Consider the following 17883-nt stretch of genomic DNA (forward strand, 5'->3'; position numbering starts at 1 on the left):
TTAAAATCAGTAAAAAAGAATACAAAATGTTGCCTAACCCCCTCCATCACCATCCAAGAAGGTGCCAACCTTCTGCAAGTCATGTAATTAATGGAGTTTTCAACACATCTTTGGGCATATAACAAACCTTCTCTGTCACATGCCTGCCAAGGCCTGTATTCTAACCTGGAGGCTATTGTTTTACTTACTGCATTTTCCATAAACATTACTGACTTCATCAGCTATTGAGAACATGGACTCAGGTCTCAACAGGTAGGAAGGCTTTAAACTTGCCATCTATGTATCACTGCAAACTCTACAATTTTCAGGTATTTTGACTTTCTGGCTGCAGGTATTTAATTATTGATTCAAGTGGTGAGGGGGAGAGAGGGCACGTGCCTGGCAAAGGCAGCAAGTGGGAAGAGGAGGGAAAGGAGCTGACAGAAGTGTTGGAATGTTGAGAACTTTCAAATCCTTGGGAGGAGTCAAGCTTACCATCTTGCCATCAACCAAGACAATCAAAATGACACCTTGTGTATTGGATGGCTACAGTGGCAAGAGGGTAGAAACAGTAGGATAAAGGAAGGGGAAAGTAATTTTAGGATGAATTAATACCCCTACTACCTCTGTAGTAAAGCCAGAGAAGCTTAGGAAGGGCCTTCACCCAAGTCAAAAGAAGGAAGAGGAAGAGGTGGAAGAGGAGGAGGAAAGGGAGAAGAAAACAATGCAGAAATTCCTCATTGAACCCAAATTCTATGTCAATTATCTCCCAGTGAGATTATCAGTAACAAGGAGGTAATCCTAAAGGTAGTGTCATATGATCCAGCTTTAAAAGAGATTACAAGGAACCTGGAAACCTAGATCCTGCTTGATAACTAAGTAGCCAGCTTAGGCAGTCTCTTTACTTCTTTGGGCCTTGGCTGTCTTCTACTACATGAGAGAGTAGGACCAAACCAGCTCTCTGCAAACTTTGTTTTTAATGTTGCAGAGTTGTATTTTGTGAAGCAGCACAAATAAATTAAGTAAATAAAAGCTGAACTACTTTTGCAGAAGTAGGGAGGGAAGGCTGACATTGCCCTGGGTTTGCCGTCCTCATTTAACCCTCAAACCACAGGGGCTCTTGAAAGGTTCCAAAGAGGAGCTTGCAAACTTCTCATTTAATGATTTATAAAAGCCCTCCCAGGATTAATATTTTTGAACCATGATCTATGTCTGCTTTCTCACAACTCTTTGCGGAAGTGTTGTCTGAGGGTGATGTTTGGAAAAACTTGTACTCCCAGCCTTGAACCAATGTTGAAACTCCCCTGGCAGAGGAGTGAGTGGTGAAATGGACCAGAAGAACACACTTGTCACAAGTACTTGCATCCACAGTTCCAGTCCTGCTCTGCAGATCCATCACAGGTTACACACAGAGCCTACATTGTGTCTCACTGAGGATGTCTTATGGAATCATACAGATTCTGGCTTACTAATATCTTCAAAAGAATGAATAAATTGCAATGAATTGACCCCAAAGGACATGTACATTTGCCAAATGGGCCCATTCTTTGTGAGCAGTGAGGAGAAGCTTGATTATTTGCAGTGACTTGGCTGCGTATGTGTGTGCATGTGTGTGTTTGTGTGTAGACAGTCTCTATTTCTTCCCATAAGCACTCTTCTCAATCATCTCTTCCACCTGTCATTCTCCAAATAAATTCCAGTAAATTCTATAACATCTAACAAATTCCCCACAATATATCCTCACAGAGAGCTTAAGTCTCATGTCTTCCATGAAGCCTTCTCTAGTCATTCTGCTCTCTCCTATAAACCTAGAAGTTACCATAATCATTCTATGCATAATCTCTCTAGCAATGTAATCTTTCAGAGTTCAAAATCAGCCTCATCTCTCCAGCAAAATTTAACCTTCACAAAGTCAGGGAAAGAGTGTGTTTTCCTGAAACCCACAGTGCTGGGCACAGAGGAGATATTGCAGTATACTGGATAGAGCACAATTTTCTGGGTCCGACAGACCCAGCTCTGTCACCTTCTAGCTGTGTGACATTGATTTACTTTAAATTATCCTGACCCACTTTGTATTAAAAATTAGTTATTAGTAACTACTTTACAAGAACCAAGTAAAAGTAAAAAATAATTCACATAAGTGGCCAGGGCACAGTGCCTGGCATATAGCAGCTGTTATTATTCTTGAGTCAAAGAAAGCATTTATAGTAATATTTAAGTAATACCATAAGGGCCCATAGGAAAATTGCTGAACAGGATATTGAACTTTGTGACTGTCTTCCCTGAAATGATTCTTTACTTTCTTCCTTGTGGCAAGAGGGCTTCCTGGTGTGACATAAAAGTTAAGATGGACATAACGTTAGAGCAACTTGGAAAGAGATATCTTAGCGAGAGCTGGAAAAGGGAGCCAGTCTGAAGGCCTTTCTGGAGGAAACAAGGCATAGCTGGGCTACTGCCTAAGGAGAAGGGGTAGCCTTGAGCTGCTGCAGTACAAACTGGCAGTTCTTGAACCCAAGGTGGCTAGAGTCCACAGCAGAGTGCAGATCTGGAAGGCAATGGGGGAAATGTTACAGCTATGAGTAGCTAATGGCATAGCAGATTTATCTAATGTTAAAATTGCAAAAGATGTTAAGGGTCATCTAATCTGACCTCCTTCTCCTGGTTCCTGGACTCCAGCAACTCCCCCCATCACAGTGAGTGTAGCTATAGTTTGTCAGGCTTAGTAGATGCTTACCCTAGAAGTTTCATATAGGCTAAATTCATACTGTTATGGATTCAGGATTGATGGAATTCAGGGTTCTTTCCTATCAATTCCTTCAGCCACTGGGCCAGAAAAGTACCAAAGTTCTAAATGAGTTGACATGACAGGACTAAGGCCTAAACTGGAGTTTCAGCGACAACAGCAGTAGTTGCAGTCATCGCTCCTATGAGCTCTATTGACTCAGAAGGCTGGAGGTCTGCTACATTGCTGATTTTTAGACATTCAAGAGGCCTCTCTCTTGGGGCAACCATAGAGAAACTTTGCTTTCTTATAGCCAACTGAAGTTGGTAACTGCACAATTTGTACCATGACAGTTACCCACACATTGGTTTAGAAGGGCAGTGTCATCACTCACTGGTCTGTAGAGTGAGGGCACAGAGCTGAAGTTCTAGAAATCCCAAGAAATTAGGGAATCCAGGAATACTGGTTGTGTGTGGCTGAGGGAGATGAGCCATCAGTTAGAGAAGAAACTGCAAGTTGTTACTAGGGAGGTCTGTGTCTCTGACCTGTCTGTCCACAGCACTATCTGGATGGAAATGGGGAAATCAGCCAACAAACATGTAAAGAGCTGCTAAGCCTCACTCATAACTAAAGAAATGCAAATTAAAACAACAATGAAATACCAATTCTTTCACCTATCAGATTGGCAAACATCTTAAATATGATAATACCCATTGCTGGCAAGTGCATGGGCCAAAAGTCATTTTCATACACTGTCCATGAAGTGTAAGTTGATGCAAACTTCTGGAAAATGATTTAGTGTTATCTGTCATAATTAAGCAGGCACATACCCATTCGGCTAGTAACTTTCTAACTAATGATTACCGTATGGTATGGTTGTTTCTACAAGAGTCTGTCAGTATACAAATATTAGGATAGTCTTGGCTGTAGCTAATAAGAGAACAACAATGGAAGCAACCTAAACATCCAAGAATAGAGAACTGGTTAAATAATTTATAGTGCACCCATAATACTATATACTGGAGTTGAATAGGTGGAGCTGAGAGTCTGTGGAGAGACCAGATTAGAGTTCACAGCACAGAGTGCAGAAGAAGAGAGAGTTGTGCTGAAAGAGAACTCTGGAAATCAGCACTAGTTTTCCCTCAAGGAATCAGCAGAGTATATATCAACACATGTGGGTAAAGATACTAAACAACGCTGGGAAAAGAATCTTCAAAAAGGATTAGAGGAAGTAGTACACAGCATTCACACTGGGCTGGCAATATTGCCTGTTCCCACTACCTAGACTGAAAAATCTCCCAACTCACAGGGTATAAGGTAGAATACTCCAAAGGGGCTTGCAGTAGTGGACAGTAGTTAGCCCTAGATTAAACATAGCTCTGATCCTCCCTAACAATCTTTATAGGAAGGCCCAAATAGATCAAAAGGTCTCTAAGTAATTCAGCTATGTCCCAGAACAAAGCTCAAATGTATTTATAAAAATACTTTTTATAAACATGAAGCACCCATCAAGGTAAAATTTACAATGTCTGGCATCTAATCAAAGATTACCAGACATGCAAAGATGCAGGAAAATACAACCCATAATAAGGAGAAAAATCAGTTATTTGCAGCAGAACTGAAACAGATGTGAGAATTAGCAGACAAGAACTTTAAAATATTTATTATAATTGCATTCAATATGTTCAAAATGCTGAAGACACTGAAGATATAAACAGGAACCAAATCTAACGTTCAGAGACATAAACAGGATGTAAAGCAACTGGAACTCTCACACACTGCTAATGGAAATGTAAAATGCTATGGTACTTAGGAAAGCAGTTTGGCAGTTACTTAAAAATTTAAAGATACACTTACCATGTATTCTAATTATTCTACTCCTAGGCATTTACTCAAGACAAAAGAAAGTATATGTCCATGTAAAGATTTGTGCATAAATGTTCATAGCAGCTTTATTTGTAATAGTAGAAAACAAGAAACAACCCAAGCATCCACTGATGGGTAAATGGATAAGCAAACTGACATGTTCATACCGATGGTATGCTATCAGCAGTAGGAAAAAATGAACTATTGATATACTTTGATGAATCTCAAAATAATTATTCTAGGTGAAAGAATGCAAAGATAAAAGAGTGATTAGCTTGATTGCAGTGATGGTTTTGTGGATATATTAAAAATATATATATATATCAAAATGTATCAAATTGTATATTTTCAATATGTGCAGTTTATTACATGTCAATTGTACTAATATATCAATAAAGCTGTTAAAAGTAAAAGAAGGAGGTAGGGATATATGTTCCCATAGGGGAAGACCAGCAAAATATATTATTAACTGGAAAAAATGCAAAGTAATGTATATGCTAGGTTCCCTTTTGGTCACTTGATCTATAAAATATATAATGGTATATGCATAAACTTTTCTGGAAAGATAAATAATAAAGTAACAGTGGTTATCTTAGGGAGATGGCTTAGGGACAGAACAAAGTCGTTTTTTAAAAATATTTTTTGAACTATTCAAATTGTCTTACAATATGGACACATTTTATTTAAAGTTAATGTTAACTAGGGTTTCATGAACAGTGGAATTTAGAAATATTTTTGTTTTCTTTTTATTTTTCTATATTGAAATATTTAAAGTCTATATTGAAAAAAATAGAGGTACAGACTTTTTGAGAAATAGTCTGGAAGTTTCTTTCTTTCTTTTTTTCAAGAGATAGGGTCTTGCCATGTTGCCCAGGTTGGATTCAAACCCCTGGGCTCACGTGTTTCTCTTGCCTCAGCCTCTTGAGTAACTGAGATGTGGTAGTTTCTTTAAAATTTAAACATATTCTTACAATAAAAGCTATCAATTCCACTCCTATGAATTTACCCAAAAGATATTAAAACACTTGTCCACACAACAGCATGCATTGAATGTTCATAACAGCATTATTTGTTATAGTGAAAAATAGCCATCAACTGCTGAATGTATGCACAAAATAGGGCCTCCCTGCAATGGAATAGTACTTCATGATTAAAAGGGAAAAACTACTAATACATGTTTAAACATAGATGAAACTCAAAAACGTGGTAAATTAAAGACTGCTGATGCAAAAGACTACATATTGTATAATTACATTTGTATGAAATTCTAGGGAAGACTCAAATGGATCAAAAGGCAAATTTATAGAGACGGAATGCAGATCAGTGGCTTCCTAAGACAGGATGTAAGAATGGCGAATAACCATAAACAGGCACAATAGAAACTTTTTGGGATGCTGGAAATGTTCTAAAACTGGTGACAATTGTATGCCTATAAATTTATTAAAATCACTGAATTGAAGGCTTACAATGGCTGCATTTTATGGCATGTAAATTATACCTTGAAAAAGTGTTAAAAACAAAAACCAACAATTATGAAACCAGGAATAAAGGCAGTAGCTGCTTGCTTTTCCCATTCCAGTAGATGGAACTATGTTTAAATGCTAAGATGCAGAAGGATATCGATGTTCCTGGGGCTGAAATCAGTGTCCCCAGGATTGCAACACACGAATAGGGTTGCTCCAGCTTCAGGGTGGGTACAGACAGTTGGACATTGTCTTCTTTGAGTGGATTGTTCTTTCATTTTCATTTCAAATGTTGCACAGAAGAGACTGGCACATATCCAGTATAAGCACAATAGCCCAGGATGGTAGGATATAATACACAGTTATGAAGGCAGGCTCTGGAGTCAGACAGATCTGGCTGCAATCCCAGCTTTGTCACCTCTACCTGATGAGGTTCTTATGCTGCTAAAGTGAGATGATGTATGTGATGTGTATGGCACACAGCAAGATCAAAAAGGAAGATCTTTCATCCGTATGTCCTTAAAGCAATGGGGATTGGCTTATGCTGACTCATCCACACTTTTTTTGCTGGGTCCTGCTATCACCAGATCACTAGCAAGTTGACGGGAGCTAAGGAGTTGAGGCAGCAAACAAGCAGAGATGTCCACTCTGATTTGAAGCAGGCCTCTTTCCCCAAGATCGCCTCACTGTTTTATATGCTTTAGGTCAGGGATTCTAAGACATCTGGATTTTGTGAATCAATAAATGGTTAGGATAACTTGGAGGACTAAATATGTTGTCAACATTTTATTTTTGTAATTAAACTTTTTACTTTGAGATAATTGTAGATTCACATACAGTTGTAAGAAATAATACAGAGAAATTCTGTGTGCCCTCTATCCAATTTTTCTCAATACCATCTTGCAAAATTATAGTATGCTTTATATTAAATCCAAGATCCATTTTGAGTTACTTTTTGTTCAAGTGTGAGATTTAGATTAAGGTTCATCTTTTCTCTATGTACATCAAATTGCTCCTGCACCATTTGTGAAAAAGTCTACCATCGAACTGCATTTGCACCTTTATCAAAAACCAGTTAAGAATATTTATGTGGGTATCATTCAGAGTTCTCTATTTTTCTTCCATTGATCTACGTTTCTATCCCATTGTATATACCACATTGTTTTGATTATTATATCTATATATTAAGGCTTGATATTAGAGTGATTCCACCCACTATTTTCTTCTTCAAGATTATTTTAGCTATTCTAGGGTGTGTATCTTTACATACAAATTTTAGAACGTTTGTCTATATCTACAAAACATTGCTGCAATTTTTATAGGAATTGCATTGTTGGATTTCGTCAAATGCTTTGTCTGTGTCAACTGATATGATCAAATGATTCTTCTTTTAGACCATTAATATAGTGGATTATGTTGACTGATTTTTTTAATGCTGACCTAGTCTTGCATAAATCTCACTTAATGTATATAATTCTTTTTATATATTATTAGATCCAATTTGCTAATATTATCTTGAAGATTTTTGCATTTAGTTCAGTAGAGATATTGGTCTACACTTTCCTTTTTTTGCACTATCTTTGTCTGACTTTAGTATCAAGGTAATACCTGTCTCAAAAATGAGTTAAGTATTCCCTCCTCTTCTATTTTCTGAAAGGGATTGTTAAAATCAATGTTAATTCTGGGGGGCAAACTCATAACTAATGGATTGATATGTTAAGGCTGCATTTTATTATTTTTTTTCTGTCTTTTTCCCCTTTGTTTCTCATTTTCTCTTTCTCTTTTCTTGTCTTCTTTTGTTTGGATTACTTGAACATCTAGTATGCAGCTGTAATGCTTTATTTATATTGTTTTTATATATTGAGTATATTGCTTTGAATAGTTTTCTGAGATGTTATTGTAAATATTACTATGTACACATGTGACTTATCACAGTTTACTAGTATCTATATTTTACCACTTCCAGTAAAATGTTGAAATTTTACTTCCATCTAGGTCTCTTTATAATCCCCACATACTTTAAATATAATTTCTCAAATATTTCCTCAGCACATATTGAACACGACAACAGATGTTATAACTTTTGTTTCAATAATCAAATATGATTTAAGAAACTCAAGGGGAGAAGGATAGTCTATTATATTTATCCTATTTTTACCCATCCCATTGTTCTTTTTTCGTTTCTAAAGTTTCAAGCTTTCTTCTATTATCAGTTCCTTTCTGTCATAAGAATTTCCTTTGGCCATTCTTTGAGCGCAGAATTTCTCTTGACAAATTCTCTTAGTTTTTCTTTGAGAATATCTTTATTTCCCCTTCATGACTGAGGATAGTTTCAACCAGTTATAGAGTTTGCAGTTGGCAGTTCTTTTCTTGCATTACTTGAAAAATTGTTGTGCTATGCTTTTCTGATCGAGAAATCAAAATTCAGATTGGTATTCTTGTATAGATAATGCATGATTCATTCTCCTTGGTTGTTTCACAAATTTTTTTCTTAGTCTTTGGTTTTCAAAAGTTTTATGATGTGTATGATATGGCATGGCATGGATTTCTTTGGGTTTATCTTATTTTGGGTTTGTTCAGCTTCTTTAATTTGTAGGTTTACATCTTTTGCCAAATTTGGGAAGTTTTCAACTATTATTTCTTTGGATATTTTTTTAAGTCCTACATTCTTTCTCATTTTGAGACTCTGGTGATATGAATGTCAGATATTTTTTTGTCCCACAGGACCCTGAAGCTCTATTAAAATTTTTTTAAGTCTATTTTCTCTGTTGTTCAGACTGAGTAAATTCTATCGATCTGTTCTCAAATTCACTGATTCTGTCCTCTCAACACTGCTGTTGACCCCATCCAGTGAATTCTTTTTTTTTTTGGTTAATGCATTTTTCAGTTCTGTAATTTCCATTAGGTTCTTTCTTTAACTTCTATATTTTTGCTGAAATTTTCCATTTTTTTTCCAAGTTTTTCAAGAGAATTTGTAATTACTTATTAAAGCACTTTCATGGTAGCTGATTCAAAATCTTTGTCATATAATTCTAGCTTCTGATTCATCTCAATATTGATATCAGTTGATTATCTTTTCTCATTCAGGTTCTGATTTTCTTGGTTCTTGGTGTGACAAATGATTTTCAGTTGTATTCTGGACACTTTAGCTATTGTATTAGAAAATTACCAATCCTATTTAAATGTTGCATTTTAGTTGGTAGTCACCCTATTTAGGTTTAGCATGCAGGCTGTGGCCCACCTCTGTGAGCTACAGTTCCAGTAACAACTTTGTTTTCTGAGCCCTTGCAATGCTGTCCTGAACTGCTTTGTTCTTCTGGCTCTGGTTGAGCTTCCACTCAATCCCTGCTGAAGCCAGAGGGTGCTTCCCTGGACCACTTGATGGCATTAGGTAGAGGCTAATGGATACCAGATCCATAAGATAGAGCATTTTCCCTGGCCTCTTTTCCAGACATGGAGTACTGCTTCTCTGCTGGTGCTTCCAGGGGCAGGAAGACCTTACATCAATCTTCTCCAGCCATTGGGTGATAGCCCAGGAGCCACCAGGTCTGGATGGCCCTCCCCTACTTAGTGAGGACCAAGAGACACCAGGCCTGCTGGGGCAGGCAGAAGGGTTGTGTCTGGTGTAGATCATTGGAGAGATCCATCCTCCCTCCCCAGCTCTGCTACTGCCACCCGGGTATGGTTCTCCGTGCTAAGTCCCTGCTTGACTTTCCCTTTCCTTGACTTTTCTTGTTTTGTTTTGCTTTTTTTTTTTTTTTTCCTCTGCCTATTGACTGTTTCAGGTTCAAGTCTCTTGAAGGCCCAGTCTAAGATAAGTGAGAGAGGTAAAAGGAAAACCTAGATGGCATGGTTTGAATGTGTTCCCCAAAATTTACGCTTTGGAAACTTAATTCCCAATGCAATAGCGTTAGGAGATGAGGCCTAACAAGAGGAGCTTGGGTCATAAGGGCAGAACTCTCATGAATCAATGAATGTAGTCAACACAGGAGCGGGTCGGTTATCATGAGAGTGAGTTGTCATAAAAGCGAGCCTGGCGCCTCATGCTTTCTCTCTCACACACGCCCTCTTGCCCTTCTGCCTTTGTTATGGGACGACCCTCGTCCGATGGCAGCTCATTGCTCTTGAACTTTACGGTTTCCAGGACTGTGAGCCCAGTAAATGTCTATGCTTTATAAATTACCCAGTCTGTGGTATTTTGTTATAGCAGCAGAAAACAGAGAATGGACTAAGATCCAAGGGAACTCACAATGGTGTCTCTCTTCAGGCCCCGAGTTTCTTTACACCTTTCAGAATCCTTTTGTAGTTCTGTCTTGAACTATTTCCAGGGTATTTAGCTGTACTTAGGGAATAGAAACAGGAAAAATTTAGTCTATGGCATCTTGCCTAACATTTCATTTTTGAAGAAAGAGTATAGTTTTAAAATGAGACCAAAAAAAACCTTCCTACCTTACGTTATTATTTTGCAAAAGGAGATACATTTAACACCTAAAAAAGTTGAAAGGGCATAATTTCAGAATAAAGATGAGTATTTTAAACTGAATAAACTTAACTTTATGAAAAGCTCACCATATTGTTTTTACTTTTCTCATTTCTCCTTGGACCTGTGAAAATTGCATTACCCTCTCAGACCAGTCATCAGCACAGTGTATGGCTTGGCTTGGAAGCAACAGTGCAGTGGAGAAGAATGAGCATGTGTGGAACCCAGGGTCATGGGTTCAAATCCTGACTCCTCTCCCTATCAGGGGGGGTAACCTCAGCATAAGTCATTAGTGGAGTAGTGGGAAGGGCTGGCTTTGATGTCCACAGACCCAGGTAGAAATCCCAACTCTGTTAATTAATTAATAACCGTGTGAACTGAAACAAGTTATTAAACTTCTCAGTGACTATTATCTCATCAGTAACATGGAAATTATGCGAGGGCCAATGAGCAGTAAATGGGAGCATGCACATAAAACAGTACAGGGCTTTACATAGAACATAATAAACATTTAAGAGTTGGTAGCTCTCTCTCCAGGGGTGCACGCACACGTATGGATACCAATCCTTGCTTCTTAGAGGAGTTGTGAGGATTTAACAAGATGATGTATAAAAGCAACTTGCAGTGTCGGGAACTTAGTAAGCATTCAAATAACATTCAGTTCTCTTTCTCCATACCTTACCCCAATTTTAAATCTGTAAACTAGGGACAATAAAGCCGACCTCACAGAGTTGATATAAGGATTAGATATAAAAATATACATCAAAGTGCTTCACAGTCTGAGGTATGCTGTCCAGATGTCAGTTATTCTTACATTGCTGGGCCCTGCCCATATTTGTATAACTGCACAGGTCTCTCAGAGTACCTAATGAATTGTTATAGTGATAAATAGTCACCTCATGGAGCAAATTAGTCCAGGTCTAGAGCTAAGCCCAATGGAAGAAATAAATAGGTCTGAGAACCTGAAACAAAAATTAATAAATATTTAAATGCAACCCACAGCAGTTGGCCTACATCCTCTTGCATTGTTTCACTGTGAGAAATGTTTATGGGAAGCCACAGATCTTTGCAGGCTGATAGAGGTAAAAAAAAAAAAAAAGAAACCAGCATTTACGAAATCAAAACTCAGCTGCACTCTGCTGTCACTCCTCTGAGTCGTCACTCAAACACACACTCCTTGCGCAGCAATGCTGGGGTTTGGCCCACACTCCCTGGGAACTACACTAAATCTTTGGGATATTTCTGGACAGCTGTGCTGGTTAAAAGAACCTGGAATGTGACTTCCCAAAAGCCTGATCATGCCGGATCTTGTTCTCCCCAAAGCAGCCTTTCAGAAGGCATGACAAGGGTGGAAGAAAAGAAGTAATGAAGAACCATCATCAAAGAGAATAAGAAGAGCAGCAGAAGCAAGTGAAAGTGTCAGAGCTGCATATTTGGAAGATACCCCCAGTAGTGCTGGGATAGCTTCCAGAGGCTGGGAGGAGAGATACCACTTAAATAGTTACTGCAGCAACTCAAGGTGGCACTTCTGGCTTCAAGGCACAGGACTGTCATTGTCTACTGACTCTGGCCTCCAGCATTAGCTGGTTAGGTATATGGCCACAATGTCTTTGAAAGTCTTGCTTTTTGTTTCTCCATAAGTAACTAGCTCATTTTGATTGAGCACCTCCAATGCACATGGTTTTTATGAAAGACACAGTTGGAGGAAGGCAGTTAGGGAGAAATTCAAGTCCTTATCTTCAAGCACTTACCATAACCCAGCAGAAATGACCTTACTTGTGAAAAGGCAACCAACTTTATCAGTGGTCTTTGCTCAGTGGTGATGCATAAGTACAGAGAGGTTTCCAAACGAGGTGACTAGTTTGGAAATTAGTGACTGGGAGGTGACTTATGGCAAGAGAAGACAGAGAAGAGTGTCCTAGGAGAGAGGAAGGTGCAATCAGAGGCCGTGAGGCAGAAATGCTCCAGTTATGCTCTGGAGATGGTGCGTAGGCCAGTCTGTGTGGAGTGGAGGTTTCCTGTTGGAAAGAATCTTGAGAGAGAGGAGAGAAGAGGTCAGCTGGGCACTCACTGCAGAGGCTCTCAAATGTCAGACTAAGGACTTGGGATTGTATGCCATTGACCAGGAAGAACATGGAAGGGTCTTCAGCATGGAGGTGGTAATTTCAGACCACAATTTTAGGAGATCCACCTACAGTGTGGATTACAAGCATGGAGAAAGGAGGGCCATGAAGGCATTTATTGCAGTAATTTCAAGAGAAAATTCTGAACCAGCATGGTGTCAGCAAGGATAGTTGGGTATAAGGGAAATGCAGTGAAAAAAAGAAATGCCAGGACTTGGCAGTTGAATGGAGATAATAACAAAGGAGGAGATAACAGATCTTAGAACTGGAGGATCTGTAGTAGAATGGAGGTGATGATTGGGTGGACTAGGAGAAGAGTGTATAGGGGATTTGGAGCTAAAACACCAAATCTGCCTCTTTCCACCAGTGAGCTAATGGACAAGGTATTTATTCTTCCTGAATCTCTATTTGTTTTTCAATGAAACACAGGTCAGAGTACATATGTCAAAAGGAGGTTGTGAGGATTAAGTAAGAGAATAAATAAAATTATCTGGCAGAGTGGTTGGTCCATTGTCAAAGCTCAATACCTCAAAGTTCCCTTGGCCCTCTTTCTCCTTGTCCCACCCCAGGAGGGAGCAGGTGCCATATCCTCATCCGCAATGTCTCCAGCTCCTGTTAGGGTTCTACACAGCAGAAGAGGACTCAATAGTTCTGGCAATTTGAACTCTGCAGAGTGAATCAGAGAACTGGAAAAATGTTAGTCTGTCACATTTCAGATTAGAGTCTAAGTGAAATGATATTTTGTTCATCTCCCTCTTCAACCGAAAAAAATCTAATCACACCTATTTCCTCAGTGAAGCCTAAGCCACCAGGGGCCAGAAACTTCAGGCTAATAGATTCCTGGGCCCTCTTATATCAGAGGCTAACAGAAAAAAAAATTTCTCCAAATTGGTTACTAAAAAGTTTTTTAAAAAAGAAAAAGTACTGTTGCAAGTCTTCCAGACCTCACAGATTGTCGGGGGAGATAGACAAATCTAGACTTGAAATCTAAGGCATTTTTGGGAGCTGTCAGGCAGGTATGGGCAAGGCAAACTTCAAACAGCAAGAGAGGAATAAAGAAATAAAACTAAGAGGGTCACAGGCCCCAGGGTCCACGTGTGCAAGTGCAGGTCACCCCACCCTTCCTTCCTGGGCAGATAGGCTGACTCAGGTCAGTGAGAGCCTGGCTGAGTGTAGGTTAGGACAGCTTTGCCAGCACTTTCAGGTTTTAGCAGAGGAGGGAGTGCCACGTTTGCCTGGACGCTCTCTGTATGGAAGAGACTTGGTGCAGGAGGGAGGCAGGACCAGCCTGGTTGGAGGAGGACAGCAGGTAAACACATTCATAGCCTCGCAGTCCCAGCATTGGGTGGGACACTGCCGTGAAACCCATCGGAGCTTATGGGAAGAAATCTTGCTGGAGGGAAAAGGAGGCCATTGACAATGCCCAGAGAGAACAGGGACTCCCAATCTGAGGACCAGAGCAGCTTTTCTGTCTACAGTGAGAGCTAGTAGCAGGTTTGCAGTAACAGCCCTGCAATATCATGAAGCCACTGGGTGGCAAGTTCCCTCTGGGCACGCATTGCTGCTCTCTGACTCCTGGAAAATGAACAGAGATTAGTTTGGCAGACCGGGCCCTCCGTTAACTGGCCAGCCCACATCTCTAGCCTCAGAGTTGGCCTCAATCCCCTCGAACTGTGCACTGTAACAAGTAATGTGCTTGGGCATGTGTGCCATCTGCTTTTCTAAGGGGTCTGGGATCTCATTACCAGAAACCCCCCATGGGGGAGTACCACATTCTTTCCACTTTGTAGATGAGGAAACTGAAGCAAAGAGAGGTCATGAACTTTGCTGGGTCAGAACTAGCAAGTAGAGAGGTTTGGACTCAAATCCATGCGGTCTTGGCCCTTTGCTGCCACACTACATGATCCTCAGGAACTTCTCCCTGAAGCCTGCTTCTCCCTGCTGGGCTGGAAGCGCTGTCTCAGTGCTTACACTGTGCTGTGATTGCTCAACTGTCCCCCACTGGATTGTGTACTCCATGAGGCAGAGACCATATCTCTCTTGCTCACCTCTGTGTCCCCAGTGCTTAGAACAGAGCTGTGGTGACCATGAAAATGCAGTATGCACCTCTCAGCTCTCCTATTATGGGAATGTAATCGACAGGTGTCTCCTGGTCCCCCGCTGGCCACATCCACCACTCTGTACACACCAAGTCCATGCTTCCCGCAGGCTACACTTCCCACACGCTGCTCCCAACCAAAGATTGCAGCAGGGCTGTTAAGACAGCCTGTCCCTGAGAGACGCAGACTTCCCGTCGACGCTGACAACATTTTCTTAGAATTGTAGTGTGGGACCTTCCTTCCTCCTTGCTGTCCTTTCTCCTTCACAGGAATCATGCCCGCATCATGTCTGATGCCTCTTCCAGCCTCCTCCAGATCATCCCCATTTTCCCTCACAGGTATCTCCTACAATAAATGTCTTTAACATCTAACCCTGACTTGGTGTCTGCTTCTGGTCAGACCTGGACTAATGCAAGTGGTGTGAGGAGTGGGGCACTCTTCTTCAGGATGCAGCCTATATGTTAATTTAGAAGCCTCTGCATGATGCTGTGTCTCTAGCAGGAAGAAGCACGGGTCTGGGAACCAAGGGGTGGAAGTAAGAGTGATCCACCTGTTATCACTCCCAATAATCCACTTGGTAATTTCATCCTTCCCATCCCTGCAACTCTGGGATTTGAAGGGTTGGAGGTCCTAGTCCCCAAAGAGGGAACTTTCTTGCCAGCAGACACAACAAGAGTCCCATTGAATACAAGTGCCAACTGCCACCAGGATAATTTTGGACTATATGTGTCCTGGGATGATTTACATAATGGGGAAGGGGGCATACACACCCATGCATGTGTAATCCATTTCATCTACTCGCCACCTAAGGGATAAAAATGGGCAGAGATTATGGAAAGATATGGGGATGAGAGGAACAACCTATCATTCTTCTCCATTGCAATGTTGGCACCACTGGCTAGATGGATGGCTCTGTGCTGGGGCCGGCTATTCCTTAAGCTGAATCTATCTGTCCATAATTTTTTAGAGACGCACTCTTACTATGTTGCCTAGTCTGGTCTCGAACTTCCAGCATCAAGCAATCCTCTCTTGGCCTCCCAAATAACTGGGATTATAGTTGTGAGCCATTGCAATCAAGAATAGATAGTGTGTCTTATGTACACTGTCTGGCATATATGCAATCAATAAATATTGATTGAATGAATGAATGACTGAATGCTTCCATATTGACAATCATTTTGTGACTCATTCATTTGCCTAACTATATTCCTAATTCCCTAGAGAGGAAGAAAAGAATCCTCATTTTCCCAACTCTTATACCTCTGTACTGAATGAGGCTCATTTCTTTGCTCCAAGAAGGAATTGTATTCTATTTTCTTTTTAAATGCTACCCAACATGTTCAGAACCAGCTGAGTTTCGGAGAACACAATAATGTTTATCAACATCCAACCATCTGAGATTCATCATTTCCTGATCGATTTGGGTTTGAGTTAATTACTGCTAGGTACTACAGTCCCTCACCTTACACTAGGTAAAAGTGGGGCCTTGGGTTAGGCAGAGGAAGCCATCCCTGGACTTGCAGTTCTCAGGAATGTTTAGCTGACTCTTTAGCTCATGGTGCAGATAGCAGGAATTTTTCTGTTAAAGGCAACGAAAAATTCCTAGACCCTGATTTGGAAGATGTGAATCAGTATCCCAGTTCCTGTAACTCCTAGCTGTGTGACTCTGAAAGAGTCACTTTAACAATATAAGCCTCCATATTTTCATTGTAAAATGGCAATAATGACCATCATTACTGTCATCATCAACCCACCTCGGAATATTGTTAAGAGGATTGAATCAAATGACATCTAAATGTACATAACAATAATAATAGCCAACATTTTTATAGTTCTTACAGTGATCCAAGCACTGTTCTAAGTGTTGTGAATGGTTAATTTAACTCTCATAATAATTGTATGAGTTAGGAACTAACTAATATTATCCCTATTTTATAGATGAGAAAATTGAGGAGCAGACAGATTAAGTTGCTTGCCCAAGTTCTCGCAGCTAGTAAATGGCAGAGCTGGGATTCCAACTCAGAGCCTGTATTCCTAACTATTCCATTCTGCTGCCTTTCAATAAATGTAATAAATTCAGGGTGCTGGAATTACAGCATAAATATTTAATGACACACTATACATGTTAGCATCAACAAAGTACACTATAGAGCAGGAATTAAAAATATAAATACCAACCTGCTCTTGCTTAATTTCAGCTACTATTTACATTGCATCATGTTGCAGCCCCAAGCAGGGCTCTCCCTGACTCTCTTCTTGGAGTCAGAAACCTGCCGAACTATCCGGCTCAGGTTGTGCTCCTGAGTCTCTGAAAGAGTATCCCGGCTCCCTGGAATAACTCGGTGTTTCATCACAACCCACCTGTTTTGTGTACACTGCTTGGAATCTAAAGCTTTTAGCTGATTAGAATTAATGCTTTTAATGATGTTCTTTGTTTATCAGAGTCTAAATCCCTCTCTATGCCAAGAACAGAGTCCCATCATTTCAAGCAAGTTTCTCACACACTTATAAGGACATTAGAGTATTTCTGTTACAAGCCTTGGCTTTGTATCCAGATAGCCTGATTTGAGAGGTTCCCAGGGACAGAGGGAGCCCCCTGGGCTTTCCACTTTCTGGGTCTAGTTGCTTTTTGAGGCCCAGCAGCCCCCCTGCTCTGGGGTTCTATGTAGTATTTCTGGATCCCTACAATTAGCAGGGTGAGACTTTGGCAGGAGGGAATGGAGGTGAAGGATCGCCAAGCAAAGGGAACTGAGTTAACAAGGACCTACAGGTAGGTACAAGGGCAGAGACCACGCTGAGAAAAAGGCATAAATCATATGATTTAAACACAAGGCAAATGAAGGGGTTTCACAACATGTGTGCAGGTAAAAGCCAAACTATAGGGAGTCTTGGTTGCCAGGCTAAGGAGTTTAAACTCTTTTTTCCGTAGGCGTTTGGAAGCCAAAAATATTTCTGAGTAGCAGAGTACTGGAGTTAGATAAACACTCTAGAAAGCTCTCTCTGAAGCAGAGCGGATGATGGAGCAGAAGCAGGTGCAGCAGTCTGGCTTTTGCAAAAGTCCAGGAGACAGAGGATGTCTAAACTCAGACCGGGCAATGGAAATGGAAAGTGGGAGACAGTTCGAGAGATATTCATCAATACAGTTCAGTAG

Source organism: Lemur catta, chromosome 7 (genome assembly GCF_020740605.2).
Source record: "Lemur catta isolate mLemCat1 chromosome 7, mLemCat1.pri, whole genome shotgun sequence".
In the NCBI taxonomy this organism is placed as follows: domain Eukaryota; kingdom Metazoa; phylum Chordata; class Mammalia; order Primates; family Lemuridae; genus Lemur; species Lemur catta.